The following is a 9,809-nucleotide window of genomic DNA, read 5'->3' as shown; positions in this document are numbered from 1 at the left end:
TGACACTTTGTGTTAGTGTGCGTAAATTGCACAAAATAGAAGTTAGTTCTAAACTCAATTTTTTTCGAAGTTTTCACAGCTGTCATAGTCTATCTAGACGTATAAATGATCTAAGGTATAGTATAATATTATACCTATCCCACCATAATATACGCCTTATAAAAAATGTAAACCAGTCAACAATACTAAGATTTTCATCAACATAAATAATAATTTACTATTTGCTTCAAATAAAAAAACTTAATTTGGAACTCACCTCTTGTTTTACTGCTTCGAATGCACTACCAACTAAAATGTCGCTTTCAGTTTAATAATTTTTCGCAAAATTATCAATCGAATTTTCACGATATGGCACAAGAATGCTAAGCAATATAATACCTAATATTTTAAACGATTTGCCAGATAATATACAAAATTTTTATAAAGTGAATGGAAAATATACAGGCGTACTAAAAAAAACACATTTAGAACTACAGCCATATTTATTTGAAGACCAATACCATTATTGTAATTATAGTAATATAACGCTGAAAACGCGAGCGACAACTTACCCAGATGAACCCTTTAGGGGTTTTCGTGGAATTTAGATATAGAAATTTTATTGTATGCTTTGTTTTGAACAAGAAATGAAAAAAAAAAGTTTAAAAACAACGATTTTTAGCATGTTTACGAGCTCAGTAAGGTGCGTACGAGGACGAAGTCGTAAGTCGAAGGTATAAGGTAGTTATTAAAATGGTGAGTTCACGTAGTAAGGTTTAACCCTTATATTTAACATCTTACGGCTATTTTGTTCGGATTGATAAGTAAAGCGAGTTGAAAGACATTCTACCATTTTTAATGGCTTTTCCATTTCTTGTCACGCTAACCCAATTTAGGAAAAAACGCAATTGCTAGAAAAAGTTGACTAATAAATATTGCAACAATATGAGCAGATATTTTCAAAAATCTCAAATTGATATCAATTAAAAACTATGCATGTATTTATATGTATAAGTACGAATTTTCAAATACAAATTCAAATATTTTTATTCAAAATAGGATGTGACATCACTTATTGAAAGTCAAAAACTTCCACCCATTCCAAATAGAATGCCTCAGACCTGAGAAGAATGGGCGCAACAAACTCAGCGGGCTCTTTTTTTTTTTCAAAAAATATGTTTACAAAGTAATATTGTACAATTAAACTAATTATTTAATAACCTGAGGGCGGTCGCTCCATTCCCAATCTGTGGTATCATTAAGAAAGTCATTTATGCCATAGTGACATATAGCTTCCTGACCAGCGTTGAATGTTGAACATAGTCAAAAGCCTTAGATAAATCACAGAAGATGCCAAGTGCATTCCGCGATTCCTCCCAGGCATCAAAAATATTCTTGATTAGCTCAACACCTGCATCCGTTGTTGATCGTATGAACTGAAGAAACTTATGAGAGATAAGGTAATATTTAATAAGATCATATTTTTAAGGTTTTCTTCGTCAATAATTAGTAGAAGCGCTGCGCAGATCCAGTCAAGAATAAATGCATTATTATCTTCTATAAAATCTGCAATCCTAAAAAGTACTCTTCTTAGTCAAAGGCGCTTTAATGTATTTCTTAAATTTTTGCTGAGAGAGGTCTGAGTGTCTCTGTCTGTCTGGTCTTTTATTGTAAAATTGAATACCAAGACCTATGAAGGAGCGCTTAACCACTATTACTCAACACATGTGGTTAATTATTTTTTCTTAAATTGAATGAATTCAAATTGCAGTTTTTCTCCAGTGCATCAAGAACACGAATGCTGATCTTAAAATGTACTGTGAAAAAATAAATCACTGATGATTACTGATATTGATAAAACTGCGACTGTCATATAAATAACCTGGCATCCAAACTGGATTACCGCTCATTATTGGCCACATACAAGTTAGTCTCTGGTGGACGAATTTGGAGAACAATTTGAAAGAAAGAAAGAAAGAACATTATTTTATTTGTTCACACAGCTTAAAACACTAAAATAAAATTTACAAAAAATATATACAATAAAACAATACTAAATCTAAAATAAATGCAACCATAATTGTGGTATGTGATCAAATACAGGTCTCTCACTCAGCATTGTGCTGCAGCAAGCTGCAGCGCTGGTTTTCAGTGGGAGCCTACCTTGGGTGTCATCACGGATACCAAGCTGGTCAAGTTATCAATCAATTTTCTAACTAATTAAAATTAAAATATGATGAGAAACAAAAAAAAACACTAAATAAAATAAACGAAATACAAATAAAACTAAACAGGAAAACAGTAAGACAACAAATCAAAAGCAGTATTACAAAAACACAACCGCTGCCTGTAGGCAGCAAGGACGTACGGTCTAAGTACTGGAATGATTAATTTAGTTTTTTTTTGTGTTGTTAAAAGAAAAGTTTTTAATTTATTTTTAAATGATGATTTTACTGATCTTACTGGTGGTGGCAAGTCATTCCAGCACTAAGTTGCGGCAAACATAAAACTTCCCTTAAATGCGACTGTTCTATGCCTCGGCGTAGCCAATAAAGTCAGGTAAAAATCTCGCTTAATGCCAGTCAACCACCTAAGTTTCTCACGCAAGTATTTTGGGATACTGCTCTGAAGCACCCCAAAGAGTATAGTGGCGAGATGTAGTCTTCTGCGTGATTCCATTTATAAAATGTTTGCTTCATTAATGTAAGGAGTGACATGTGAGCGAGCAGGGATATTGAAGCAAAACCTGGCGGAGGCATTTTGGACTCGCTGAATAATCTTTGCAGTCCTGCTTAAGAGTCGAGGTCCATAAACAGCGTCAGCATAATTCAGTCTTGATAATACAAGCGATTCGCATAGACGTATTATTAACTTTACACTAATATAGGGCCTCAGTTTTATAAAGCAACTTTAAGCGATATAGGCTATTGCGGACAGAATTAAGGACGTGGGTTTCGAAGCGCAGTTGTTTCTGACTTCAACGAACTGTGCTCTATTGCTTAGGTAGCTATCAAACCATTTAACAGTTGAAATATCGAACCCGTAATATGACATTTTAGAAAGAAGAAAATCCGTGTTTATACAGTCAAACGCCCTAGAAAAATCCAGACAAACCAGCAAGGTACCTTTGCACTGATCCTGTGCTGTCAGGATAACATCTACTACAGTTGATGTTGCAGTTGTTGTGCTATGTCCTTTCCTAAATCCTGACGGGAGAGGTGGTAAAATTTTATTTTCTTCTATGTATTTAGTTGCCTGACAAGCCACAACCTTTTCTAGAATTTTCGATATGCAGGGCAGGAGACTGACTGGTTATTACATTTAGGCAGAGGCATGATTTAAGCTACTTTCCATGCATCAGGGAATGTAGATGTTGTTATAGACTTATTGATTAGTGATAATATGTAAAGTTTGAGGCAATGTCAGTAATAGCATCTGAAGAGATATTTTATCCACACCTTGAGAATTAGAAAAAGCTGGGTACACAAAGAACGCCGAGTGCGTTCACTGAAAGAAACCTTATGAACCGTATACTCAATTGCAACTCTTTATTCAGACGTAACGAACCATTTTTGAAAATTTTTATAGCTGGTGATAAAAATGATCTCATATGTATAAGAAAACTGAAAAAGCTCGTGGTCAAATGTCTGTCAGGCTTCATACATTATGGCAAACCCCGAATTAACTCGCAATAAGGTGAAGCTATGTGGATGATGGGATTGGAAGGATACTGGGTATTATTCATTATGACCCTCAACCGCCGAGCAGAATTAGTGATTCAGATGGCTACTGTCGAAAACTGACAAGTTGAGAGAAAGCGGCCGGAATTGATCAATAGAAGGCAACCTTTTCTTGGCCATGGACCACTTCGATTTTTTTACAGTACTACTTCATCAAAAAGTAGAATTTAAAAATTGCATTGCATTTGCTTTGTATTCTTAAGAAATTTTATTGAATTAGGCGTTACTTTGCGGAAATCCATAATTATACAAACGATTTAAGTTTTCTTTAGTGTTAACAGTCTCTCCAGTCTCGTGCCAGATTTTGGCGAGACAACACGTCCTGAGGATGCCTCGTGTAGAGGCGAAACACGTGTCGAATTGTTTTAAAAACAAATATTGGCGGAATTAACACTAAAGAAAACTTAAATCATTTGGATTGTATTCTTAAGGCATCCAGGAAGAGTCTTCGAAACTAACGCCTGACGCTGGATGATACAATGCGTTGTCGTTGCCTTAGAGTTCTTCTGTTTTACTATCTTTTCAAGACCAGAGCGTGATTCCAACATTGCTGGCCAAAGCGTCATTCGCACAGAAACCAACGAGTTTCTCCCAGCTAATGTTATATTTCTGAAAATATTCCGATATCGTGTTCATGACGTCGATAACTTTTGAAGTTGTTTCCAGTTCTCAAGAAATCAATAATTCTTCACAATGTTCAGCGTGCATGTAGGTATTGAAATTGGTTCGCGGTCCGCGGACCATATTCTGACTCCTGTGGACCTGGTGGTCCGTGGACCACTGGTTAGAAACCACTGCTTTAGCCACTCTGCAAAACTTAAGAGAGTTTGTCTGGAAGGTATGAATACATACGTTATATAGCCGTGACCATGATATTTCCACCTAATTCGGTCTTTTCAGAATAATTTAAGCAATTTCAACTTCAAGAGAGGACTGCCAAAACTACTTAGTACTTGTCGCATGTGAGCATGAAAATGTGACCGTGACATGACCGTGAGTTGAAAATGTCAAATCGAATATTGCCGAGGATTATGTACATTGGGCGTAGGCACCTACTACCCGGTTACATTATCTATGGACCTGAAGTCGATGACGTCACATCGACACTGCTACGGTGTGCAAAACAAGCATCACTAGGATATTAGTATTAATAAATAAACAACGATTTAATTTTTCAGTATTATAGATTGATGTAAAGGTGTTGTGTTGTATGCTGATTATTACTATTATAATGATGAAAAAACAATGAACAAATCTGGGAAGTAAAAAAGTACTTATTTTTCTGGAAGTATTATTATAGCAACACAGAAAAACAGAAACTACAGAACTATTATCAACAAAAGTCAAAACGGAAACAGACAACTTCAAAAACTAAGCAGTGATAGCACGAGAATATCACGACATGTACCTAACGGTAATGAAACTGCAAACCGTACTGACGCAACAGGACGAGCGCGAGGGGGTGAAAGGGGAACTGGAGGGGGCTTTACGTTACAGCGAGGTCCAGAGATAATATGGCCGTATAGTAATTATTGTCCTAGTAGCTCTTACCACTACTCTGTAAATCGTGACAAGTGATTATAATTCATAGAAATCTAAATAAGAAATGTTACAAATACTTGCGGGATGACTGTCGCCTGTACATACATACATTACATTGCTGGGTACGCTTGCAACGCTCCGAATACTGAGGGGCGTGTGCAGCAATGGTGTGCAACCGACGGCACTAAGAATAAGAATCTAATTGTGAAAATGTTTACCATATATTTTCTTTAAAAAATGAAAAAAATAAGAAAATAACACGTAAAACAAAAACTAATGTGAATGATATATTATTATGTATTTTATTAGAATATCGAAATTTCTACTCGATGAAAAGAATCCTACCAAATTTCAAACCTCTGAGCCTATGGTACCAGAGATATCGTGATGAGCCAGTACATAGGTGGAAGTCTCTTATAGTATTTACACAGAGCATGGATAGTTATAGGTATAGGTGAACGGATAAAATATATACTCACTGAAAAATTCTATTTAGAACAACAGCTATAATATTTATGCAAAGACTAACCTACATAATAAAATTTAAAATATTTTATTTTTCTGTACCATTTGGTACGAATTATTAATATTATTTTAATGTCACGTAGAAATCGCGAGCGATAACTTACCCTTTTAGGGATTTCGTGAATTAGATATACAACTATTGTATGTCTTTGTTCTGTAAAATAAATGAAAAATAAACAAATATTTTTTGGCAAATCAAAGGGATTCATTCAAGATTCAGTAAATATTATTATACTTTGTATCCCCATACAATGTTCAACGTAGGAAGTTATTGGATGTCAACAATATTTAGTTCAGAAATATCGCTATGGAACCTCATCGTAGCCATATTTCTAAAATAAATATAGACGGGTTTCATTACAAATTGCCACATAGTCCAGTCATTATAGTAAGTTCACCTCGGAATTCGAGATACCCAGCTGTAAGTCGGTAAATACTTTTATATTGACACCCTAAAAGTTGTCTCAAAACCTACATATGGTAGGGTGTAAGCAACTATTAAATTTCAAGGTCAAAGGTCACAAAAATGGGTTTTTTGCGCTTTTTTGGAAATATCTCATTTCCTATGGGTTTTTTGCTATTTGTATTTACTATCAATATTGTAGAATACAAAATTCTCTACAAATTTTGTAACAATTTTTTTTTTATATGGTGAACCGTTTTCGAGATAGAGGGCGGAGAGCGCGCGGTCACAGCATCACTTCAGGTCAACCGGTGCCTCCGGTCGAAAACGCGCCATATATAGTTGTTGAACTGTCGATAAATCAATGATTATAAATATTTGTCGATTTTTTTTAACTATTATATTATATTTTATAATTTTTTTCCTAACCTATTCACTTTTTATTCAGCATTAATTTATTTAACAAAACTTACCTGCCCATGTAATTGCAGAATTGTTAGTGAAAATATAGGAATAATATTTGAATTTTAACCTAATTAATATTAATAACTTCTTACATGATGAAAAAAAACAAATAAATTATGAATTAATCTTTTTATTAAAAAATATCATTCAATACATTTATTTTTTATGAAAGTAAAAAAATGGAATAAAGGGTACAAAAACTACAATTTATAATTTTAATCATCTTCTTCCTCTTCGTCGCCGTCTTCTGGCTGCTGATAAATTTCAAACTGGTCTTCATTATCGTCTTCAACGACATTTGTCTCAAGTTCTTCCATGATTTCAGGGTCAAAGGTTCCTTCTTTCCTTCTTAATCTTCGTTAATGTCGCTCTGATATGGTAGAGCATTAACACAAGCTTGCCCATTACATTGGCCACAAGCTAAAGAGCATTGCAAGCCCGCTTTCCTGCATCCGCATCGCGAACCACAACCACTCTTGCAGTTGTAGAAAATTGTATTTAGCAAATCTTCTGGAGCAGGTGGTAAAATTGTCATGAGAGGCTCCATTAAATCGTTTCGCATCGCCCAACCCCATACCTGGGGTTCCAAATCATGCCCTAACCAAGTTTGAACTTGATAATATACACGGTTTAAATGTTGATGAGCAGCTGCACTTGTTGGTGGAATATTTGAAAGCTGCACAGGTTTATTAAGTTTTGTAGACTTGATGTAATGCATATAACGAAGATGATCGAGACTTTTCACAGATTTCGGAGCATTATATACTGCCAATAAGGTTTGAGTTCCACTCTCTAATAATCTCTGGGCCGAACAATTTTCTACCTAAAATGCGAAAGATAATGATAAAATATAATATAATACTTAATAAAAATTGACAAATATTTATAATCATTGATTTATCGATAGTTCATCAACTACATATGGCGCGTTTACGACCGGAGGCACCGGTTGACCTGAAGTGATGCTGCGAGCGCGCGCTCTCCGCCCTCTATCTCGAAAACGGTTCACCGTATAAAAAAAATTTTAAACTAAATTTGTAGAGAATTTTGTATTCTACAATATTGATAATAAATACAAATAGCAAAAAACCCATAGGAAATGTGATATTTCCAAAAAAACGCAATAAACCGATTTTTGTGACCTTTGACCTTAAAATTTAATAGTTGCTTACACCCTACCATATGTAGGTTTTGAGACAACTTTTAGGGTGTCAATATACAAGTATTTACAGACTTACAGCTGGGTATCTCGAATTCCGAGATTCTTACCTAATTTAAGCTTAAATGACTGGACTAACACGCGTAAGTTATGAAGACATAATAATAATATACCCCAATGACATTGTTCAATAAACAAACTAAATAAATAAGTATTAACTAGAACTGTCTGAGTCACGATTGCATGGCGCCGCTAAGTTTCAATTATAACTGAAAATAGACTGAAATTGGTTGAAAAATATACAGACTGAGCCGAGCTGGTGACTGCGCTGACTCACTTTAGGCGCCCATTGGCTCCTGAACGGGACTACAAAGAAATAGACGGAGTAAACCTTATACTTATATTTTTTAAATAAAGAACTTCTAGATTTCTAAGATTTATTAAACCTTTATTGATTTAGCCGTTACTTTGCGGATATCCATAATTATACAAATCATTTTCTTCGGGTGTACTTCAGGGTTCACTTCTGGTTGTAAGTTTTTGTAAATTATTTATGAAATACATCAACACCCTAATTCATAATGGTCCGCTAACTTAAAACAGCTGTTACAGAGTGTTATTTTTCATTCTGACTTAGGTCAATAGAAGAAGAGCAGACTATTATGAATAAGGGGGTAAGTCTTTTCAACAATTCTCATAAAGTATTTTGATAACCTTAGATTATAATATAAGGTTGAAGATATCAATAATGTATCACCTAAATAAACTAGTTGATTGATACACTAACCCCCTTATTCATAATAGTCTGCTAACTTAAAGCATTGCTAATTCTCACTCTGTCTTCTTCTATTGACCTAAGTCAGAATGAAATAATTTTAATTTTCTTTGGTTAACGCGAGTGCTATACCATTGGAGGATTAAAACACGTGTAATCGTAACTGTGTTTTTACATTAGATTTTTCGTTAAAGTTAAATTTTTATTATTATTTTAGCTAACCCGACGTTTCGAAACTTTTCCAGCTCACGTTTTCAGGGGTAGCTAAAAGCTAATGTAAAAACACAGTTACAATTATATGGGTAAAATCCTTTAAAGAGTTTTATTTAACTAAATAACGATTAAAATAAATATATACCACTGAAAACCTGCGCTGCAGCACACAATGTAGTGCGGTGTTCATATTATTAGAATCATTTAAAATTTATGGTACCTATTCCAAATTTTTTTATAAGCGATGATTTGTGATTTTATAATTATTTTTATTATAAGCGATATTGCTGTGTATGATTTATTTGTTTTGATAATATATGTTTATGTTCGCGATGTGGAATAAATCTGAGTATGTGTAAGTCGATCTTGATCACAGATCAGGTAAAAGAGATCTGTTCTGTGATCTTGAATGTAATGTATGTGAAAGGTTTGTGAGAGATTTGATTACGGCTATTCATAAATAACAGATCGTGGACAATGGCGGACTGCCAGAGGAGACACAGCTCTGGCGGGATTCGAGCAGGAAGTGAACTTGATATTTCCGATCACTGTATATAACGAATATAATATTATAATTGCATTATCCACGCCTCCATAAAATTTGTAATTCGATTATGGGCCGGTGTATCCGCTCTAAGGGCAAACTTTCCAGAGATATCCAGGACCTACCAATATGTAAATTTAAAAATATATACAAATAAAATTTGAAAACAAAATTTTATGAACAGTCCGGGTCTCGAACCCACGACCTCTCGCGTTCCGTGCGAGTGCTCTCCCAACTGAACTAAACGTTCGAGTGACGTATCGTCATAAAATATTGTATGCTTTGTTCAACTCTCAGGCTATGGCTTTTATTAATTTTATATTTTGTACATTAATCCTAGAAGTGACATTTTTTAATGTTTTTAAAGTGATAACCCATCACTTTATAAACATAACAAATTTTTTAAAATTTTAATTAAGAAACACTCTGTAAAAAGGTACAACAAATTGGAATCAAAGTTGCTC

Source organism: Leptidea sinapis, chromosome 46, assembly GCF_905404315.1.
Source record: "Leptidea sinapis chromosome 46, ilLepSina1.1, whole genome shotgun sequence".
In the NCBI taxonomy this organism is placed as follows: domain Eukaryota; kingdom Metazoa; phylum Arthropoda; class Insecta; order Lepidoptera; family Pieridae; genus Leptidea; species Leptidea sinapis.
The sequence above is the reverse complement of the archived record's forward strand: the minus strand, read 5'-3'. Positions refer to the sequence as shown.